This window comes from Lagenorhynchus albirostris, chromosome 3, assembly GCF_949774975.1.
Source record: "Lagenorhynchus albirostris chromosome 3, mLagAlb1.1, whole genome shotgun sequence".
NCBI classification, from domain to species: Eukaryota; Metazoa; Chordata; class Mammalia; order Artiodactyla; family Delphinidae; genus Lagenorhynchus; species Lagenorhynchus albirostris.
In genome coordinates this window covers 65,134,734-65,149,936 of record NC_083097.1, presented here as the reverse complement: position 1 = coordinate 65,149,936, position 15,203 = coordinate 65,134,734, and positions in this window count along the sequence as shown.

Below are 15,203 nucleotides of genomic sequence, written 5' to 3'. Positions count from 1 at the left end.
AGCAAATGGAGCTGATACCCTGAGGCCTATGAGGCCTGTTCCCCCAGGGCAGTGAGTCTACTGAACAGATGAACCATAGAAACAGAAAATGTTTTCCATTTTCCAAACCAGAAAACCAGTAGGAAAGAAAAACCCTTGGTTCTGAGATTGTAAAAGCTGGTTCAGAGAACATCTGCTGCCTTCTAAAGAATATATTATGGAGGACACAATCTCTTTGTCTCAATGGACATCTCCCAAAGTCTATGCAGCAAAACCCCCAAAAAGCTGTGAGTGTGAGGACACAGTGCAGGGGTCTAATTCAGTTTCTATTTTGACATTCAAACAAAGAAATGTAGCTGTTTGGGAGAACACTCCTGACTACAAAGGAACCATCTGGGACTAATTATGATATCCAGGCTTATTTAAAACCATCATTTCATTTGTATTTTGAGTTTCTAGTGTAGTTAATTAAGGTTTCCCCTATCCCTACCATACCATAATCATACACACACACATACACACACACACACAAAGCTTTTGCAGAGTTGTGTAAGGATTACCGCTATGAATAGCAGTGAGTTACAAAATTCTCCAGGACTTTTAATTTATTTATTTATCAATTTATTTATTTCATTTTTATTTATTTTTGGCTGCATTGGGTCTTTGTTGCTGCACACGGGCTTTCTCTTGTTGCGGCAAGCGGGGGCTACACTTTGTTGTGGTGTGCAGGCTTCTCATTGGGGTGGCTTCTCTTGTTACGGAGCACAGGCTTCAGTAGTTGTGGCACGCAGGCTTCAGTAGTTGTGGTTCATGGGCTCTAGAGCGCAGGCTCAGTAGTTGTGGTACATGGGCTTAGTTGCTCCGCAGCATATGGGATCTTCCTGGACCAGGGATGGAACCCATGTCCCCTGCATTGGCAGGCAGATTCTTAACCACTGTGCCACCAGGAAAGTCCTCCAGGACTTTTTAAAACTGGAAGTCATTTTCCAAGTCTTCTTCAACGGATAACAATGATAGTTCCAGCAATAATACTTCCAGAACAAATTAGTGGTTTACATCATTAGAGCATTACATCTGGACACCACAAATGCAATGCACTCTTGTCCCTACAAGTGTATGAGCTTTTGCATTCAAGAAACACTCCAGATCCAGAAAAAGTGAGACCCTGCCCCTCCAGTCTATTGAAAACCCTTGTGGGAGCCATGAGGCCATAAAGAGTTTATATATCATCTCCTTCTCTCAAATAGTCAGAGACTGAACCAGATAAAATAAATCCTTTCTCTTGCAGGCTACTGGCCAGATGTAGAAGGCTCTGTGGTAGCATTCTTCCTTCCCATTCAGCTATATTTCAAATCTTCCCTTTCTGAGAGAATAGCTTCAAAGAGGCTTCAGAATTCTCTAAAATCCTTTTACTTCTTTTTTTCAGTTACAAACTGAAAACTGAATTTGGAAAGGAGGTAACATGAGTTTCGGTGTATGATTATCTTTTAAATCATAAGGAAAGACAAGACACCTTACTAAAGGAACAGAAAGACTGTCATCCTCTTTTCCTATAGTTTCCTTTTCCCACAAAAGAGCTATAGTCAACATGCTGAGAAAAATCTAATGATCATGAGATTTGTGAATAAGTTTTTTGATTCTACCCTTCTTTCCTGCTGGCCATTTCTCTACCCCCGAGTCTGGTGAACCAGGAGAAGGAGGGAAAAGAACAACTTGACTACTTGTGGATCTCTGGCAAAAGGTTTAATGTAGGACAAGGTTCAACCTAATTTCTAAAATAAATTTTTCAAATATTACTGGTACAAACTCTGTCTGTTCCCCATTACCATAGATACCAGGAATTAACTGTAATTTTGCTTCCATTTGATTCCCCGTAGGGACAAAACCACAGTTTTAATGCCAACACATGCACATTCTAACATTACAGTAAACGTTTTTCTGACGCATTTACAGATTCACAAAAAAAAGAGAGATAAACTGAAACATTTGGCTAAGGCTTAGTTACTTTGCTGAGAATCAGTAATATTTCAGAAAGTGGTACAATGTTGAAATTACAAAATCCATTCTTTAAAAACCCTCAGGTTAGAGTTTGAGTTACTAGAAAAAGAAAGAAATGCAAATTGTTTATTGTTTTCACATGTACAGTAAATTCAGAAAATTGTACTTCTTTCAAGAACCATATGGTAGAGAGAGACTTTCTTTTCATCAGGGGTGGTTTTGCTTATTGTGCCAAGAGCTAAAAAGATGTTTTTAATAACCAAAGCCAGTTTGTCATACAATCTGTCTGGATCTTGCTTGTAAGAGATGAAGATCCCTTGGGTAGGAAATAGAGGGTGATGGGGGAGTTGTCTGAGATAGAAAAGTTGTGCAAGAAACACAATCCAAAGGGAAGATCTTTAACTCATGGTTGATCGAAAAACTGGTTTGCATATTTCACTGCGGAACCATGGGAGGTTACTGAGGCTCCTTTCGTAAATGTAACCATGTTCTTCATGAGGGGGAATGTGACAATGAATTGAGTGCTGAAAACATGTCCCCTAAATACCCAAGTTTGGTGCAAGTGAAGAATTCACCCAGCAACAGTCTGAGAGGGCCTGAGAGAGAAGATGACTGCTCTTTGAAAATGACTTTGAATCAAAAAAAGGCCAGAACCCTGCCTCAGAGGCTAGGAAAAAAGCATTCTTAGGAATGAGAGTGATCCTGGGAGGATCACACAGATGTGTTTCCCCAGACCTGTGTTTAAAAAAAGGACACATCAAAAACTAGTGCCAGACCATTTTAAAGTGTTCATGGTTCATGATGAAATAAGAAAATTAAGGAAAGTGTAGTGCATTTTTCATAAAGTTAAATAAGCTCACTGTAAAGGTCAGTTCTTTATTATAAGAGTATATCCTTCCTACAGTTCTCAAGTTAAAATATGCTTCAATATATTACATTGAACCACAGGAAATTGCCAATATTCAACTGTTTTTGACCTACAAAAATGGCAATTTCCTTGGTTTCAATCTAACATTAAATGATGATGATTGGATATGGGAGCTTATAATGGCTTTCTGTGGCAAAATATAGACCTGGTAACCATATGTCAGTACCCAGATTTATTTTTGAAAATTTTCTATTCCATAAAATCCATATAACTATAAATTGCTATTAGAGAGTGTCTCGATCAGCAGGCTTCTAGATTTTGACTACTGTAAAATAAAACAAAACAAAACACAATTTTTTTAAAAAAAGGAAAGCAGACCCAGATGCTGAGTAGAATGTTAAGGACACTGGAAGCTAGCTTCATAGGAAGGAGAGGCTGGAAGTCCTGAGTCTTGGGACACCAGGAGCATCATAAAGACATATGAGGAAGGACTCAGGGCTAAGAAAGACTTTCCAAGCCCTGCCCCAGCCTGATCAGGAAAGGAGATTGCTGATAATTGTCATTCATATTCCTCCAATGGAAGGATGCAGAAGTTGATCCTCCACTGGAAAGCAAAGGTAAAAATCTATTTGGTAACTTGGTAAAAAAGGAGTTCCAGAAAGTAAGGTGTAGTTCCTGCCAGTAGTAGAGATTAAGAATATTAATGCAGTCCTCTGGTTCTTACAAAAGATACCTGCCCAATGTCAAAAAAGTGGGAAGCAGCCTCATAGCACAGGGAGATCAGCTTAGTGCTTTGTGACCATCTAGAGGGGTGGGATAGGGTGGGTGGGAGGGAGATGCAAGAGGGAGGAGATATGGGGACATATGTATATGTATAGCTGGTTCACTTTGTTATAAAGCAGAAAATAACACACCGTTGCAAAGCAATTATACTCCAATAAAGATGTTTAAAAAAATAATTAAAAAAAATTTTTTTTTTTAAAAGCAAAAAAAAAGGGTATCTTTATTGGCCTTGCCAACCACCACTCAAGCATAACTGACTGGCCCACAGTGGACCAAATAGGATTCTCTCTGAATGGGAATTTGAATTTATGGAAGGTGAGCTAGAAGGTCCTGAGGACTGGAGTCTGAGCCTGCTATTTTGGAATGGGCACAATGAAGCTATGTGCAAGCAGAGAAGTGAAGAGAGAAAAAGTGAAGCAAACATACAGAAGCGATGAGAGATCTTGAGAAAGAGGTGGAAAAAACAAGGCAGAAAAAGTAGCTCGCTTGGTTCCAAACTATATTCCAGTTCTAGGGCCAGTCACTCAAGAAGACCTAGCTGGGTCTTGGGATCCAGATACTTGGAATCCATGAGATACCCCTGAGACTAATTTTCCTTTACTTAAGCCAGTGTGGGGGAGTTTCTGAGTCCTGTAAAGAAAAGATTCCAGTTGAATTGTAAAGTGATCCATTTAGTGAGAGAAGAAACTGGATTATAATCAGAACTACCTGAGAGTAATAGCAACCTGCCTATATATTCCTCCTTTTATATCTCTTCTCTTCCATATATGGTTCACCCTTTGCCTTTTTTTTCCTCTTATGTGGCAGGTGTGATAATTCAGCAGTGCATGTAACTTGTAATTTGGAAATGCTTCTAACCTTGATGACAAGTCAATAAACTTTGGCTGCATAACAAACCACTCCAAGCCATAGTGGCTGAAAACAACCAAGTTTTAGCCATAATTCTGCAGGTGGGCAATTAGGCTGACTTCAGCTTGGCAGTTCTTCAGGTCTCAGCCAGGCTCACTAGACATCTGCGGTCAGCGGCTGGGACAGCTCGGCACTGGCTAGTTTAGGGTGACCTCTGCTCAGATGGCTTCTCTTGCTTCCAGGTGGTCTCTCGCCCTCTAGCAAGCTTTGCCCCCGTGATTATTTACTTGGCAGATGAGCAGTGTTCCAGGAGAACAGGTATATCCTTGGGCTCAGAATCGACCCAGCAACACTTCTGCTGCATTCCAAAATAAATCATCAGGCTAGCCCAGATTCAAATGCTGGGGAAATATACTCCACCTCTTAAGGTAAGCAACTGCACAGTTACATCACAAGGGATGCAGATAAAGAGAAGGGAATAATAGTGGCCATTTTGCAAAAAGTCCACCACAGGTGGCCTCCCAGGCCTAGGGTAGGGTCTATTAACAAAAGAGATGTGGAATGGTGCTTAGTCCATCTCTGCCCTAAGGCCCCAGAAGAAAAGCTATTTTCCATTTCCCTACTGGCTTCCTCCTGTTATATACAGAGTCATAGGATGGAGAGGACCAAAGTCAGGGCGTGGGCTCACAAAGCCGAACTGTGGACTGGGATGGTTGCAAGCCTGAAGTCTAGAGTCTGGAAAGCCTTAGACAGCTGTTTTTAATAGTCTAAGAGAAGACTCTAGCCAAAGAACAGCACTGCAAACTCTGTCAGGGTGGAGATGGTGCATTGTGACCATGGCAATTTAAAAGTATCTCTTTAGGGACTTCTGTGGTGGCACAGTGGTTAAGAATCCGCCTGCCAATACAGGGGACATGGGTTCGAGCCCTGGTCCGGGAATATGCCACGTGGAGCAACTAAGCCTGTGTGCCGCAACTACTGAGCCCGCATGCCACAACTACTGAAGCCCACGCACCTAGAGCCTGTACTCTGCAACAAGAGAAGCCACGGCAATGATAAGCCCGTGCATCACAACAAAGAGTGGCCCCTGCTCGCTGCAACTAGAGAAAGCCCACATGCAGCAACAAAGACCCAGTGCAGCCATAAATAGATAAATAAATAAATAAATAAATAAAATGCCAGCACCAAAATGAAAAAAAAAAAAGTATCTCTTTAACTATAAACTTCCAGTTATAAGATGAATAAGTTCTGGGGATCTAATGTACATGTTTATTATAACTAATAATACTGTATTGTATACTTGAAAGTTGCTAAGTGATTGCATCTTCAGTGATCTCACCACAAAAAAGATATGGTAATTATGCTACACTACAAAGGTGTTAGCTAACACTATGGTGGTAATCATTTTGCAATATGTAAGTGTATCAAATCAATAGGTTGTACACTCTAAACTTACAAAATACTATATGTCAATTATATATCATTAAGCTGGGATAAAAAAAGAAAATCAAAGTATAAAAAACAGTATCTCTTTGGTGTGCTATTTCAATTGACATTTCTTGGCTACAAAGATGGAAGAGTGCATCTTCCTTAAGCACCTCTCCCATTCTTGCATGGACTCACAGTCTTCCCAGAGCCACTAACACAAACTTTACTCATCGAGGCTACCAGTACCAAGGAGACCAGCAACAATGATTTGAGTGACACAAAGGATGGAGCAGTAGAAAATGTCTTACTGTCACATCTAACAGAACCTAAGAGCAAAACAAACTAGACAAGATAACTTAGTAACTTCAGTGAGCTGTGGATCTTAAATAACATCCCAAATGCAAGTCTGTACATGAAGAGCAAAAACCTTTGAAAATTTTATGATTTTCCAGACACAACAACAGGAAACATTAATGGACACTTGGGGATAAGCAATAAGCAGTCAGAAAATGCCCTGCATGTAGACTGGCATTTACCTGAAGTAATTTGAAAGACTCCAAATTTCCCAGAATTAGCTTGCCACAAAACTGAAATTTTTCATCGTTAGAGTAACTCCTTCTGTGACTTAGAGTCTGCAAGAAACCACTATAGAAATATAAATGTGTTTCAGATATATTTGAAAATAGAAGTCACGGATTCAATAACAATTTATCATTTTTCTATTAGAGTTCAAATCCTGAGCAAAAGAAGAATTTTAAAGGCTTGATGAAAAAAAGTTGATGGGACAGAGGAAGAACTCAGGAACCTCAGGTAGCCAGGGGGTTACATAAAGACACAGGGTACAGAAGGGGTAGAAAGAAGAGTCTTGCAATGACTTTGTGTCCTTCAATAGTTTGCCTGGAGCCAGTCTTGTGGAGAATGATGGAGACTGGGAAGGGGAGGAGGAGTGCACAGGGAGGGAGAGGACTCTACCCAGACACTTGGTGTTTCCTTTTGGGTCCAGTTTCATGTCAAGATTTCCTACTGCTACTGTGACAAATCACCACAAACTTAGTGGCTTAAAACTCATATTTATTATCTTATAGTTCTGGAGGTCAGAAGTCCTAAAATCAAGGTGACAGCAGGGTGGTATTCCTTCTAGAGCCTCTACAGGAGAATTTATTTCCTTACCTTTTCCACTTCTTAAGGCCACTTGCATTCTTTGGTTCATGGCTCCTTCCTTGTATCACTCCAGCCTCCACTTCCATTGTCACATCCATATCCTACTCTCTGATTGTCTCTCTCCTGTCTCCCTCTTTCTCTTATAAGAACTTTGGCAGTTACATTGGGTCCACCTGGATAAAAGAGAGTAAGTTCCCCATCTCAAGACCCTTAACTTAATCACATCTGCAAAGTCCCTTTTGCCACGAAAGTTAACACATTCACAGATTCCAGGGGTTCGGACACGGACAGCTTCGTGGAAGGGGCATTATTCTGTTCACCCCAGGTCCATATCAAACACACACACCAAGAGTTTAGGAATTATATATCCTTCCCCTAGAAGTAAGTATAATTAGGAGTAATGAGAAACAAAAGCTGAAATCCTGGGAGATTGTGCATAAAGAGTCAGCTTGAAGTGTCAGTGATGGATAAGGATGTTGTATGCAGCCTGTGGCAGGCTGCTCTTAGTGAATCACAATGAAAACCCTTAGGATTTTGAAGCAGAACCACGCTATCCTGTGCAAATAACTACTCTCCTTTTGAGAAACAGCTTTTGGCTTTCTACTTGACCTTAGTAGACCTGAACACTTGACCATGGGCCACCAAGTTACCATGTGACCTGAGGTGCCCATCATGAAGTAGATAGTCTGACTCACCAAGCCCATAAAGCTAGGCATGTACAGCTGCGGCATTCCATCATCAAGTAAAAGTGGTAGATAGAAAGCAGGCTCAATAAGGTCTTGAAGGCACAAGTCAGCTGCATGAGAAAGTTGACGAGATGCCCATGCCCCCACTCTTGATAACTGCCTTCTCTCTCAACCCACACCTATGGCCTTGTGGGGAGTTCTCTATGAACAGTTAACTGAAAAAGAAAAAACTCAGGCTTGGTTTACAAATGGTTCTACTTAATATGTGCAGGCAGAACCTGAAAATGGGTGGCTATAGCACTATAGTCCTATGCTGGGATGGCCTTCATGAACCATGGTAAAGGGAAATCCTCCCTGTAGACAGAACTTTGAATGATGTACCTAGCTGTTCATTTTTCCTGGTAGGAAAATTAACCAGAGGTATGGGTCTACAGTAATTCTTGAGGTATGGTTAATGGTTTGGCTGGGTGGTCGAGGAATTAGATGAAACACAATTGGAAAATTGGTAACATAAAGATCTGGAGAAGTATTGGATAAACATCTCTAAATGGGCACAGAATGCAAAATGTTTTTGTGTCCCATGTGTATGCTCACCAAAGTGTGACCTCAACAGAGAGGGATTTTAATAGTTGAGTGGATAGAATGAGATATTCTGGGACTGTCGGTGAACTTCTTTCTCTATCTACTTCTGTTATTGTCAAATGGACTCAAATATAATGGCCATATTGGCAGGGATAGAGGTAATGCATGAACCTACTAAAATGGACTTCTACTCATCAAGGCTTATCTGAATACAGCACTGCCAAGTACTCAATCTTTCAGCAGCAGAGACCAAAACTGAGCCCCTAAAATGTCACCATTCCCTAGGGACAATCAGCCAGATACCTGATGGTGGACTGATTACATTACCACTTCTGTCATGAAAGGAGCTGCACTTTGTTCTCACTGGATAAGCACTTACCATAGGCATGGATTTCTCTTCCCTGCCCACAATGCTTCTGCCATTGTCTGTGGCCTTACAGAATTCCTTATCCACCATCATGGTATAATACAGCATTGCTTCCAGCCAAGCATTTCACAGCAAATGAAGTGCAACCAATAGGCCCATCCCCATGGAATTCACTGGTCTTCCCATGATGCTAATCATCCTGAAGTAGCTGACTTGATAGAACAATGGAATGGCTTTTTGAACACTCAGTTATAGTGCCAGATAGTTGACAGTACCTTTCAAAGCTATGGCAATATGGACCAGGAGGTAGTTTATAACCTGACAACAAATGTACAGTCCTGTTTCTCCCATAACCAGGATTCATGAATCTAGGAATCAAGGAATAGAAATAGGAATAGCAGCTATCACTAATACCTCTAGTGACTGACTAACAAAGTGTTTGCTTTCCATCCCTGCAACTTTAGGCTCGGCTGATTTGGAGGCTGTAGTTCCCCAAAGAGCAATGCTTTCAGCAAGAGACAAAACAGTGATTCCATTAACCGGAAATTGAGACTTTCACATAGCCACTTTGGGGTCCTTATGTCTATTAATTGACTGGCAAAAGAAAAGGGTTACTGTGGGCAATTTTGTCCAGAGGACATTTGTAACGTCTAGAGACATTTTTTGTTGTTGTTGTCATAATTGCAGGAGGAGAGTGAACTAGTACCTGGTGGTTAGACGTCAAGGATGTGGCTAAACATTGTACAATGCACAGAACAGCCCACTACAACAAAGAATTATCTAGCCCAAAATGCCAATAGTATGGAAATCCTGGATTGCTCAAATCATCCTGGTGATTGATCCTCACTATCAAGAGGAAATTGGATTGCTACTGTACAGTGGGGGCAGAGGGAAACCCTGGGAGCCTTTCAGCATTCCTTTGTTATGTGATTAAAGTCAATGGAAAACTAAAACAAGTCAATTCATGCAAGACTACTAATGGTCCAGAAACTTCAGGAATAAATGTTTAGGTTACCTCACCAGGAGAGGAACTCCAACCAGCAGAAGAAGGCAATTATAAATACCAGCTAGACCATGTAACTAAGTGCAGAAATGAGAAGTATCGTAGTTGTATTTCTTCCTTATTTTGATATGAATTTATCATATCAAAATACTATACACTAAACAAATACTTTTATTTTCTTTTCTACTCCCATTTCCTGAGCAACTAACATAAGATATCTGGATAATTGTTAACCTTATATCTCAGTATTTAAGTTACAGGATAACAAAGGGGGAGTTTGAATAACTTAAGAATGAACATGATCAAAAACACAAAAGGGAATTAGTATCCACTTAGGGGGGGAAAGGGTTAGCATATTTTCAGTTGTACGTAGGGTAGTTGTATCAGGTTAGGCAGAAGTATGACTTTGTTAATGTATTTATTTTTAAAATAAGTATAGTTTACAGAGATGTATATGGGTGGCAAGGTGACAATGGGCAGACTATGGTGGTTTTGTAATACATCAGTATACCTAGGCTGAACCATGTTTCCTAGCATTCTCTTCTCTGTATGTTTCTGGTTATGGTGAACCATATCTGAGAGACCTATTTGCATGAGATTTAGAAGGTGGAAGTGAAGCAGCAGCCATATTATATTTAACCTTCAAAAGGTGGAGTCAGGTACATTTTTAGCTCAAGCACATTATCATTGATCTGCTGGTTTACCTTGTTGGACACAAGGCAGCACCCAGGCCTGCAGCTGCTCCACCTTCTCCTGGGATCCTCCTTCAACATCTTCCTGAGACATTTGTTTAGCTCTGTAAAAAAGGGCACTATTTTATAAAGATGAAGGCAGTGAAAACTGACACAGGTCCCAGTTCATTCTCATGATCCTGGCTCCTCTTCGTGGATTCTAGCTTGTCCTTGCTCTCCCCCACTTTACATCCATCTTCCCTTCCCAATTGTTTGCTATGCAGACTTCAAGCTTTAGCATGTGACATGAATACAACATGCCTAGAGAGACTATTTAACCAGCATCCACAGTTGTGTATAATGTCAAATCTCTGTAAAAATCCCATACACACACACACACACACACACACACACACACAATTTATACAGGTCTCTTCCATGGCCCTAGAAGGGTCCTTAGCATTACATTCTCAGAAAGTACGTTTTTGAAAAAGTTGTAAAAATAAACTATTTCAAACTCAGTCAACTCTTAAATTTTTTGTTATTGTTTTCTCTAAATAGATAATCACCTTTATGCCTAATTTATATTTATAATTTTATATTCATTTTCCTAAAGAGGGTCTTCTAAATAGTGCTTCAAAATCTGCATCTGTCCCTGCAGAGGTTTTCCTGCACTCGAGGTCAGTTCAGAATTGATCTCCCTGAAACCAAATCAGAAAACCCTTTTGCAGCTGCAGGGTGAAGTAGATGCAAACTGCAAACAAATGGAGAAGGCTGGCAAGTCCTGAGTTCTAACCACAAGGCATTTAAACATGAAGTGAACTCATTTCAGTCTGCATTAAGGAAAACATCACTGTAAGAAGGGGCTGTAATGGAAAATCAGGCTCAGTCTTGGGAACATGCACATCCTCAACAAGAAGAGGGATGGAATCGAGGGCACAGGAGCTGCAGAAAGGGGGGAAAGACTAATTAAGGTTAGAACATTTAATCCAAATCTCCACAAGCATAATCTCCTTGTCCTTGGATCCTCCAAAAAGCAGAAAAATTTGTAACACAAAAAGACATTTTCAAAACTCATTGAAATGATTCATTGAAGTAGGAACAAGAGTATGCCTTGTTTAAGGAGAAGAACTGAGACTACTGAATAGGTTTCTAAATCCAATGCCTCACATAAATGTGACAACAAACTCTTAAGGCCAAAGATGAGCTTTGCTCAGAATGCCATTGCTGGATAAAAATGAACACTTTATCACTGTAATAGGGTTGGAAATAAAATTTAGCTTCTTAAAAACTGTGATAATATGCATTCTACAGTTAAGTATTTTACTAAGAACACAAAAATTTCTTTGCTTCATATTTCCTAAGCTTTTCTGTGATAACTTTTGAAGAGCTAGTATGCATCTTTTACAGCCTAAACATATAGACTTTTTAAACATCTTTCAAGTTTTTTTAACATTGTAAAACCACATTCATCTTACATATGTACCAGATGGATGGATAAAGGAAAGAGAGAGAGTGATGGGTCAATAAATGAAGAGATGTTATTTTAAACCTGACTGCAGTTTAATCCAGGTAGATTAAAAAGAAAGAATTCTGAAGAGGGAGAAAGGCTCTTTGCCTTAAGAGCTACACCATATATCATTCCCTAACTTTCAGCAAAAGTTTGTGACACTCGTGTCAATGTCAGACAGCAGCTCCAGGAACTGAGAGCAATGGGAGAAGGTGAGGCCACCGAGGGGGTGTCTGAAAATCAAAAGAGGCAAGGAATCAGAACTAGGAGAAACAACAAGAATACAAGTCACTACTGCTCATGCCACGAATCCACCCTCCTGCTGAATTCCCAGCTATCTTGGGGAACAGACTTATTTCTCATATTAAGGAGACTCAAGCCACTCTATTAGGAGAGTAAACTAAAGGATGATTCCAGAGGGTTTGGGGACATCCAGGTGGCCACCATCAGGGTTACATGTGTTACAAAATAATAAACATTAGAACAACTAAATTTGACTACCAACATTTGTCCTATTTGTCCTTCATAAAATATCAGAAGGTCCAAAGCACATTTTAAATTCCATTTATTTGGAACTAGAGGTTTTGCTCTTTCGGTCCTTATAAAATGTTGTTGATCTCATCTCAGTAACTGAAAGTATCATATAGCAAACACTGCAAGTTCTACCATAAAAAGAGGAATCTGAAATAAAGACAGATTGTCCCAAAGAGTTATAGGAAAACTGGATCTGTTCATTTCATTACCGTCTAACTCTTAAAGGTGAGGTCATGAAAACCACAAGCAGGGATAGAGACAGAAGGGACAACTGTTCAGTATTCTCCCTGGAAGGCTGTTCCTTCTATGTGTCTCCACTGAAGAAGCACAAGTACCTTCTCCACCCCATCCCCAGAAGAAAATCTGTAACACAGAGGACCTTGTTCCACCAATTTTCTCCCCTCTCTGGAGTATATATTTTTAACCTTTCTCTACACCCTGGACTCTATATCCTTCCTTCCAATCCAGGGGTTCCCAACTATAGAGGCAATCAACTTTATGGGGTGCCCATACAACTTGTTGGCAATGATTGTTTATACTATTTGCATAAATCAGAGAATAGTCAAGGGCTGCCCTATAATAACACACTCTCACATTCCAATATGCTTTTTTAAGTAAGAAAGCCTCAGTTTGTTACCTGGGAATTGTCTGTAGCCTGTAGCTACCTATTTCTGTTACCCATGGACCTTTATGCAGCAGGGATCTCAGAAGACTACCAGGCTATAGGGCCCTGAAAATTGATGCACAGAATAACAACATGTGGGTATGTCTATGGGAGAGTATTACACATGTGAACATCATCATTCATAATGTCACAGGAGGCAAAAAAAAAAAAAAAAATCCACCACAACCTCAGAACTGCTAACTTACCCTACAACATAACTCAAGTTTCTTCTATCTTACTAGAATGTTTAAAATTCTTTCTGAAAAACTGCTAGCTATAAAAAATTGCAACAAATAAATTTTAATTTTTCTAAACCTCTGTATAAGTCTGATTCCCAACAGGAAGCAGGCACCCTCAAAATAGGATAATTTAAGGAGCGTTTATTTACAAAGAAAACATTACGCAGGTCCCAGTAGGGTACGGGAGATCCATAAGGGACAATGCAGTAACCTGGGGCTACTATCAATGGTGTTGTTACCACCTCTGAGCTCAAAGAGACAAGGGAATAAGAAATTACTGAAAGCCAGGAGAGAGTCATGTGTAGGAGGCCATGTTAAAAGAGGCAGTGCCCTTCAGACAAGGGATACAACCAGTCCAAGGTATTCCCTCCAGGAGAAAACTGGGGCAATAAATACCCAGAGTATCTCTAATCTTTTTCCATGAAGTTTGATGTTCATCAATGACCTCCTATTGATCAATCCAAGGAATAAACACTTCTTAAGTTCTTTTCTTACTTGATCTGTCTCCAGAATTTGACATAACTGACTACTCCCCTCATCCTGGAAGCCTTTTTCCCTTTAATTTCTAAGACAATGTCCTTTTCTTGGTTTGCCTTCTTTCTTCTCCGATTGCTCCTACTCTAGCTCCTTTACAGAGTTCTCTTTCTCATCCTACTCCGTAAATAATGGCATTCCCCAGAGATCCATTATCAAACTACCCTTTCTCCTTGGCTGATCTCGTTCATTTCTCCATCACCACTACCACCTTGTTTTCAACCTTCCCCCTATGACCACTACTGCTTGTCTTAGTTTGGGTTTCCTGAGAAGCAGATCCCAAGACAAGGATTTGAATGCAAGCAGTTTATTTTGGAGGTGATGCTAGGAAACATCATTAGGGAAACAGGAAAGTAAGACAGGGCAAAGAAGGGAGTTAATAAAATGAACATTATCAAGCAAAGATGCCCCAATGGGCAAAAGAGCATAGTCTTTGAGGAGCTCCAGGAAATGGTGTAAACACTCTAGTTATTCCAGTCAAGGGGAAAATGAGCTGGGGTATTTATACACAACTCCTGAGAGTCATTATATGAAGGTTACTCCCAGGGGACATTAATTCCTCAGCACTTCCAGCCTGCCATGAACACAGGCAGAGCAGCCTCTGAGGGCAGTTACTGAAGAAGGAGAGATGGGCCAAGATGCACTGAAATGGTAAGGTGCAAAGGTGGACACTGACAGCAGCTACTACACTTCCAAATTTCTATTTCTAGTCCAGACCTCTTCATTGTACCCCATATTCATACATTCAACCACCTACTTGGACCTCTACTACAGGACCTGCCTAGAGGAATCTCCCATTTCCCACTCCCACCCTCACCTGTTTCTCCCTGATTGCAGAGATCGGCGTCACCTTCCACCAGCACCCAAAATAAGTTATCTACCAATTATTTCTGACTTGCTACCTGGTCACTATGTCTTATTGAACCAACCTCTGAATCCTCCAAAATCCTCTCAATGGCCTCTCCATTAACTCAAGTCATGATTCTAAGTCTTTACTTGAGCACAGTGATCTGTTTCCTCTCTCCATTTCCAGCTGCATCTCTCTTTCACTCTCCAAATACATTGTATTGCCAACCCATATACATGTATTTATCATGTTCCCTGCACATGATAAGGTCCAATCTTTGCATATGTGTTTCCTTCTGCCATATGTGTCCTTTTCCATGTTACCTGTCTGGTTAACTGCTACTCATGTCAAACATCACTTTCTTTGCCATATTTTTCCAGACCTCCCAGGAAGACAGACATCTCTTAGGCTGTGCTCCTGCATCACTAACAATTATAGGACAATAATCACATATATACTAGGTTAATAATAAAAGTACCCATGGGAATAGTGTCAGTTCT